This window comes from Caretta caretta, chromosome 4, assembly GCF_965140235.1.
Source record: "Caretta caretta isolate rCarCar2 chromosome 4, rCarCar1.hap1, whole genome shotgun sequence".
NCBI classification, from domain to species: Eukaryota; Metazoa; Chordata; order Testudines; family Cheloniidae; genus Caretta; species Caretta caretta.
In genome coordinates this window covers 12,501-21,347 of record NC_134209.1, presented here as the reverse complement: position 1 = coordinate 21,347, position 8,847 = coordinate 12,501, and the positions used below count along the sequence as shown (strand labels likewise).

General features: G+C 48.4%; 1 long non-coding RNA gene across 1 annotated transcript; it reads left to right on the top strand.

Annotated features, from left to right (window-relative positions):
* The first annotated feature begins 49 nt into the window (after positions 1–49).
* LOC125629222 (uncharacterized) lies at positions 50–6,682 on the top strand. Its single transcript, XR_007354379.2, has 3 exons — positions 50–204; positions 3,552–3,640; positions 4,323–6,682. It is a non-coding gene; the product is annotated as an uncharacterized LOC125629222 (long non-coding RNA).
* Positions 6,683–8,847: the final 2,165 nt, after the last annotated feature.

Sequence of the window (8,847 nt, the reverse complement as noted above, 5' to 3'; positions counted from 1 at the left end):
CCGTCCTCTCTGGCCCAGGTAAGGGAGGGTTTCAGTAGCTGTCACTGCGCATGCTCTCTTCGAGCCCCGCGTCACGTTAGTTCCGCTGCTGCTCCCCGGGGTTTGTGGTGGGGGTGGGGGAGCCCGTTATTAACCCCTCCGTGCCCGGCTGGGGGGCGGGGGGTTTCTCCAGCCGGGACCAGCCCCCCGGGCCGGAGCCCCCCGGTGAGTGAGAGGCGCTGGGGCGGGGGCGCTGGGGCCGGGCAGGAAAGTGACTCTCTGCCTGGGACCCGGGGAGAAGCCCCCGCCCCAGGGGAGCTGCAGCTGGGCTCTGCTGGGATGGGGGGGTCCCCTGGGGTGGGAGAAGCCGGAGTTGCGGGGGGGGGCTGAACTGTCTTTGTGCGGCCGGGAAATCCCCGGGGGGGAAGGGGCCGGCGGGGGGAGGGGCGTTAATTGGATCCTGTCCCTGTTTGTGCCACTCCCCCGCCCCCCCCGGTACAAATTCTCTCTAGTTCCGCCCTTTTCTCTCCCCCTGCCTCACACGTGGCTGTAACGTCCGTGGAGACCCCCCCCCCCCCCCATGGTCCGCGCTCCCGTCTCTCCTCATCCCCTCGCTCTCTCCCTAATTCTCAAATGTCCATTTAAAATCTCCTCCGATGGGGGGGATTTTCCCACCTATTTTATCTGGCCCGGTTTGTCCTTGTTTGGGTGGGAAACCGTTGCCCAGAGTCATTCCCCAAAACGTGGCTGCCCCTGGAGTGGGGGTGGGATGCGATGCCAGTGGGGGGGATAGCTCAGTGGTTTGAGCATTGGCCTGCTAAACCCAGGGTTGTGAGTTCAATCCTTGAGGGGACTGTTTAGGGATCTGGGGCAAAAATTGGGGATAGGTCCTGCTTTGAGCAGGGGGTTGGACTAGATGACCTCCTGAGGTCCCTTCCAACCCTGATATTCTATGATTCTCTGCTAAGGCAGGAGGAGGACGTGTTCCCCATGGGGACTGCTGGGACCCTAGTTTCCCAATCCCATTTGCTGCCTCCTCATGACAAACACAGTTGCCAGTCACCAGCCCCTTCCCCACTGATGCCCCCTTCCTTTGGTTCAGGAAGGGGAGCCTTCCAGCTCAGCCCCCTTCCTTTGCCTGCTTAAATCAGCTCCTCAAAGGGTTCCCTGTTCAGGGACATCCGTAGCTATTCTGGGGTCCTATGCAGACTCCTCATGGGGGGGTATTTGGGGCCCCAGGGCTCCATCGTGTGGCTGGTCTGATTTGGGGGACAGGGGGGAACCGCCCTCCAGCAGCCCACTGGTGGTGGGGCTGGGGCCAGGTCATGGCATTTCCCATTGCCTGGGAGTGCAGGCTCTGCCCTGCTATAGCCCTCAGGGGTGGGAAGAGGCAGGGAAGGGGGGACAGGGTTGGGGCTTTGGGGAAGGGGCAAATTTCCTGGTGCCATAGGCAGTTGTATTCATGGATGAGGACACCCCTGCCCCTGTTGCTTATGTGAATGGTGGCATTGGGGGGAACCGTCACTTTCTGTTATGTATTGGACAGTCATATAAAATCCAGTAAACAGTTCCCCTTTTCCAGCTAGTTATTTAATAGCAATATAAACTCCCCTCTGATCTTGGTGTTTTTCTCCCATGTTATCAATTGCGTAGTTTGTGACATGTGTTCTTTGCAAATCTCAATGATCAATATAAAATACCCTGAACATTTGCCCCACTTTTTCTTGAGTTGTCTATTTCCCATTGAATATGCCTTGAAATTTTCCACTGTCTCTTTAATTATAAAATACTAAGAAAATCCCAGATTTATACCTTTTCTCAGATTCTTGAATATGGTTAGAAAATGTTTGCAAATGTTGCCCTTTTTCTCTCTATTCATTTTTGAAATATTGATGTGAATTACACTCAAATTTTACCTGATATCAACAACTGATATAAAATCCCTTTGATTTTCCACTGTCCTCTCTATACATTTTAAATACACATCAAAGCCAGAGGACTGCCCCTGTTTGGGGGATCAGTGGTTCTCCAGACAGCCCGGGATGAGGAAGTCACTCTGAGTGCAACATGGGTCCAGAAGTATCCCAAACCCCCTGACAAATGGTCTCCGTGAGGGGTTGCTTCCTGCACTGCTAAGATGTAGCCACCTCTGGGGTGGATCCATGGTGGCCATTATTTGCTAGTGACAGGGCAAGGAAATTTCTTACCTATTTTGGCCCCCCTGCATCCCCATGCCTCCCATTCTCCAGTTAAAGAAGAATCCCCCAGGTCTCCCTCTGCCCTGTGACTGGCCAGCAGGGGGCAGTGATGATTTTCTATCCACTTATCAAACACTGTGAAGTGAAATCATAGATTTTGCTTTTCTCCCCTTTTGAAAACTGCAGGAACTTCTGGTTCCATTGGTAAAATTCATGTCCTAGATCTGGGGGGTGATGGAAGTGGGAAGGGGATTAGCACTGCCACACAATGGTCTCTTCCACAGCATTCTGGACTCGTTCTTTCTGAAACCTGGTTTCATTGAGACCATTGTTAATCCAGAGTCACTGCATGGAAAGACAAGGAGTGACTCCAGATGGACAGTGGGGCAAATGAGATTTCCCTGTGAGGAGATGCTCTCATTAACTGCTCTCCCCAGAGAGCTAAAAGAGGGAAGGGTGCTGAAATGCTCTGTCCCTCTCTGCTAAAGATATTGGGCTTCAAGTTCCTGGGTCAGACGCTGCAGCCTCCATAGTGACCTGGAAGACCAGGCTTAGCAGCAGCTGCTGCTCCCCCAGCAGGGATTCTGTGCTGGGAAGTGACCTTAATTAAAGCTTCTTCTCTGCCCGGCCCAGGTGATGACTTTCTCTAGCAGGTACTAGCCCCATAGGGCAGCCCTAGGCCCTGTTAATACAAATTCTGAGCCACAGACTCCAGGTAACTGAAAGACCTCAGGGAAAGTGCTGGGGACTGGCATGAAAGTGACTCCTCACAAACAGCCCCCCACTTATTTCTCCTCCCATTAGCGATATCCAGGACAAAATCCAGCCATGGGAGAGCAAAGCACCCAAGAATGGGACTTTTGCAGCCAGAGGGGCAAGGAGAGAGGACAGGGGAAGGAGAGACTGAAAGATGCAGTAGTAGAAATGAGTGGGGAGAGAGATTTTCAGCTCTCTAATCCACACAGACACATATTGCAGCATCCCTGGGCAGAATCATTTTCCAGTGAACAAGAAAAGGATCAGACAGAAGAAAAGTCAGTTCCTGACTCCGTATTCCTCCTGCTGGAGTGTGGCTACCATGAGACAGTGTCCGAGGGAATCCCCCACAGTGACTCCTTTGGTCCTGCTTTTTTCTAGCATTGTGTTCAGAGACTTTGTTACTGGATGGGGGAGGGAGAAGGGAGGTTAAAAATCTCTGTGGGCTTAGCCTGACAAGAGGGGCCAGGTCTGTCTTTAATAAAGAGATGAAGCATTTTTCCAGCATGGCAGAATCTAGGATATCTGTCTGCAGGGAAAGGGCCTGGGGCAATTGTGATGTGAAATTAACTAAAGCCTGTTCTGAAAACCACACAATTACCTTTCTCACCCTCCCAGGCTGCAGAATAACGTCCATGTTTTGCTCCAGCTCTTCCCATCCTCCCATGGCACAGGGTAGAGAAATGGCTGCAGAGGAGCCAGTTCAGGTAGGTATTACGGGGGGGGGGTTCTGCTGGGTTCCTGCAGCATGGAGAGCGGTGACAAATACACCAGAGATGGGAAGGTTTGCACAGTCTGGTTTGGAGGTTTGAGCAGGGCAGGAAATGTACAGAGAGGAGCACAGGTTGTGGCAAATCTGCTTGGAGTGGTTTAATAAGTGGCCTAGATTCTAGGAACAGACCCATGAGATTAGGAGGTTGAAATGCCCTCATTTGTGGCACAGAAAATAAACCACCTACATGGGACTAGGAAAACTGACCAGACTCCCACTGCTGGAGCCTGACTTGACTAACCAGTGGCTTCTGAGAGATATGAAGGGGGAACCCACCAGTCAGGCTTAGGGGAGATTCCCCTCCCTTCATATCCAGCTCCTCACAATGAGGAGGGTGTTGGGCTTCCTATCAGGCAGATCTCCCTGGACTCTGCTAGGGGCTCCATCTCCTGTATCAGTCTGTGGCTGGTAGATGTGTGATGGATCTGCTGGGAGAGACAAGGGGCTCTCTCTTTGTACCCTCACCCTGGTGCTTCCTGGATGCTCTGAGCAGGATGGGGGTAGGACTCTGTTGACTGTGAGCCACCCAGCGTTTCCTTTTGGCTCCTCTCCCCAGGAATAGTGGGGCTGTGAGTGGGGGGCAGCAGGTACTGAGTGGTGGATTCTTGTTCTTTCAGGGGCTGGTGGCATTTGAGGAGGTGGCTGTGCATTTCACCAGGGAAGAGTGAGTTCTGCTGGACCCCACTAGGAGAGCTCTCTACAGAGATGTCATGCAGGAGAACTATGAGAATGTGACCTCACTGGGCAAGAATTCCTGTGCCCTTGATTATTAGAAGGGGAAATGAAGAGATAACGTTCATGCCAGACCCACAATGCTACCTCTACTCTGTCCTGTTTCAGCATCACCCCAATATGCCAGTGACCCACACCCTGCCAGAGACCCTCCCCTCCTGCAGAACACTTTGGGAACAAAGCACAGGAGCACTATTGCACAGGAGGAACTGGGGGTTGGGTCCAGCATAATGAACAGAAGCTTCCTACCCCTGGCCTTCTCTGAAACACTGAGCCTGCTCCACCCAGACCAGAATGTGCTTGGGGTGTAACAAGCAGGCTACTGGAGACAGAGCTGCTGCTCAAGGGTTACTTATCACACAGACACTGCGTGTGTCCTTGAATGCTGGCTGGGAGCATCCAGACAAGGGAGCTCCAGCAGCAGAATATTCAAACTCACCCAGGATTACAGAGGACACAACTCCTCACTGGTCTGGATGGCACCTCAGTATGTCAAAATGGCCTAGGTTGGTAGTGAAACTTCTTGAGACATTGAGAATCTTGCTCCCCCTTCACCATGTGTAATAGCCACAATCTCTCTTCTCTGCAGGCTCCTCTCATTGCCAAAGTCACATGACACCGATTCTTATTTTTCACATTCAGCTTTTCTAGACTAATTAGGATCTGTTGCTCCTGAATTATAGCTTCTAACTTCCCAGTGTTCTGCACACCCAGGGATTTTCCTACTCCCTCCCATTACACTGGGCTCACTAGATTCCCTAGTACATAAATCCAGCCATAGTGGGTCAGATCAAAGTTCCATCTAGCCCAGTATCCCGTCTTCTGACGGTGACCAAGGCCAGGTGCCCCAGAGATAATGAACAGAACAGGAAATCAACAAGTGATCCATCTCCTGACGTCCATTCCCAGGTTCTGGCAATCAGGGGCTAGGGACATCACCCATGCACATTCTGGCTAATGGCCATTCATGGACCTATCCTCCATGAATTTACCTTGTTCTTTTTTTGAACTCCGTTCTAGTCTTGGCCTTCTGGCAAAGAGTTCCACAGGTTGACTGTGCATTGTGTGAAGAAATGCTTCCTTTGGTTTGTTTTAAATCTGCTGCCTATTACTTTCATTGGGTGACTCCTAGTTCTTGTGTTAGGAGGAGGAGTAAATAACACTTCCTTATTTACTTTCTCCACAGCAGTCTTTATTTTATAAATTTCTATCATATTTCCCCTTTGTTGTCTCTTTTCCAAGCTGAAAAGTCCCTGTTTTTTTAATCTCTCCTCATAAAGAAGCTGTTCCATACCCCTAATCATTTTTGTTGCTCTTTTCTGAACCTTTTCCAATTCCAATTGTGGAAGAAAACGAAATCCACTCTCAGGTTGGAAGCAACAAAATCAGAGACAGCTTTATTCGAACAATTGCAAGGGAAGAAAACAGCTAGCAGAGAGCATCTCTGCCTCAGTTTCTCCAAAGTACAAGCAAAATCACACAAGCATTTATACCTCTTTGTGACATGCAGAAATTGAAAATATCTACATTTTATTTAGGCTATTTACTATCTAATCCAGTATTTTCTCACTTTCTCTTCTCAAAACATCGTTATCTCAAGTCTAGGTCACACTGACTATTCTGCTGTTCCACTCGCTTCTGACGTGAGCCCTGCTTCTACAGGTCTCGCGATATTAGGCTAAGACTTAACAAAACAGTTGCTCTGTTTCTGACACTTAAATGGCTGCACTTAAACCCTCTCTTTCTTTCCCTGCTTCCACACTCCCCACTTTTGTGCTTTTTTATCACAACTAACGTTCTTAAACCTCCAATTGCATCAAGCCTTGTATTTCTGTTTCTAGCTCAGGAGGATCAGAATCAGCCCTATAAGTCTTAACTGGATATAATGATAACACCTTATTAGTATGAACATGAAAGGCATTTTTGTTAGTAAGTCCCTTAGAACAACAGTAACATATTACTATACTAAACAAAAGCAATACACGCATTAATGTCCCCATTGTAATAATATGCTGGAGTTGTTTCATTGCCTTAGTTACATAGCACATTACATCATAATTAGTACACAAAATCGACGCTCTATAGGCTGTATGAAAAGCACGTTTTTCAATTTGATATATATTCTGAAGCACATGGATTTGACCCTGTAAGTCAGAAATTTTCCTAACCTCTGGTAGGAGTGAGTGTAAATTTTGAAAGCGGTCGGGTATCAAAGTGGTGCAATTAAAAGAAATCTGATACCCAAGGTCCAATTGTAGGGTTTTGTCTGCAGGCCAAGAAATAATGTGATTTCCTGTGATCGTAGTGAGATTAAAATGTAAGTCTTGCAAAGCGGTGGCCTTAACATATACACAACTATCATTAGCTTGGAAAAGTAACTGTCCTATCAAGGTAGTTCCTTGTCCCATACCTTCCCAACAGACTTTGTCAAATACTGTGACAACTTCCCCTTGCTTCAATTTCCTTACACATTGAAGCTGTTGGGGTTTATAAGGGCCACAATATCCACTGATTCCCTATTCCAATCCAAATATCAGGTATTATTCCAGGAGCACTAACAACAAATCGGCTAGGCATACCAGGTGGTCTAATCTCCCAGACATCACAGTGAATAGAATCATAGAATATCAGGGTTGGAAGGGACCCCAGAAGGTCATCTAGTCCAACCCCCTGCTCAAAGCAGGACCAATTCCCAGTTAAATCATCCCAGCCAGGGCTTTGTCAAGCCTGACCTTAAAAACCTCTAAGGAAGGAGATTCTACCACCTCCCTAGGTAACGCATTCCAGTGTTTCACCACCCTCTTAGTGAAAAAGTTTTTCCTAATATCCAATCTAAACCTCCCCCACTGCAACTTGAGACCATTACTCCTCGTTCTGTCATCTGCTACCATTGAGAACAGTCTAGAGCCATCCTCTTTGGAACCCCCTTTCAGGTAGTTGAAAGCAGCTATCAAATCCCCCCTCATTCTTCTCTTCTGCAGGCTAAACAAACCCAGCTCCCTCAGCCTCTCCTCATAAGTCATGTGTTCCAGTCCCCTAATCATTTTTGTTGCCCTTCGCTGGACTCTCTCCAATTTATCCACATCCTTCTTGAAGTGTGGGGCCCAAAACTGGACACAGTACTCCAGATGAGGCCTCACCAATGTCGAATAGAGGGGAACGATCACGTCCCTCGATCTGCTCGCTATGCCCCTACTTATACATCCCAAAATGCCATTGGCCTTCTTGGCAACAAGGGCACACTGCTGACTCATCTCCAGCTTCTCGTCCACTGTCACCCCTAGGTCCTTTTCCGCAGAACTGCTGCCTAGCCATTCGGTCCCTAGTCTGTAGCTGTGCATTGGGTTCTTCCGTCCTAAGTGCAGGACCCTGCACTTATCCTTATTGAACCTCATCAGATTTCTTTTGGCCCAATCCTCCAATTTGTCTAGGTCTTTCTGTATCCTATCCCTCCCCTCCAGCGTATCTACCACTCCTCCCAGTTTAGTATCATCCGCAAATTTGCTGAGAGTGCAATCCACACCATCCTCCAGATCATTTATGAAGATCCAGTCCTACATGCATCCTCCCCATGGACCTGGCAGGATTCGGTATGTAGGAGCCCACACCCCTCCTACCGGCCCATATGCTTGGAAGGAGCACTGCGAGTACTTGCAACTCCATCCTGAAAATCTCCATGTCTCCATGGCCACAAATCAGATGGTACTCCTGAAGCATTAGTAAGGGCAGTGGGCCAAGTCTAATGCTCAAGATCACTCCGAATGGCCATCAGCTGGTCATTCAGGAAATCCTGAATCTCTGAACATGCTAGATCCCACTGCAATTCCTTTCCTGCCTCAGTGATATTCAATACCATTCCTGTCAACAGCTCCAGGGTCATTGAACTAAGGGTGGAAATAACATGTAATTCACCAACTCCAGCTTGCACCTGAGTCAGTTGTGCTCCAGTAATAAGACCAGTGGCTTTCTCTAGTTGTCCTAATTTCTCATCATGCAGTTGTCCCTTAAGAATATTCCAAATTGCTGCTGCACTATTTGCACCATCCCATAAGTGACCCGCTAAGTCTCTTTTCTTTCGAGAGGAGACCCATACTTTTTGTTGTTCGAGCCAGATAGGAGCTCCCTTGGAACAATTGTGATAAATGGAAGTAATTTGAAAGCTGGATAGGGACAGGGTGAATGTCACAGTCCCTAATGTGGCATTAATTATGGTTATTCAATGTCCTAGTACATCTTTTTCGGGGATAGCATTATACCACATCTTTCAAATATTTTAGAGAGGCATTAATATCAATAGCGTAAGAAGGGGTATATTGTAAGATGGTACAGGTTAAATTTGTTAGATATTGGGCTCATTTCAGTACAGGTAAAATTTCTAGTGGCAGAACATACTCTCTGAGTATGAGTCTG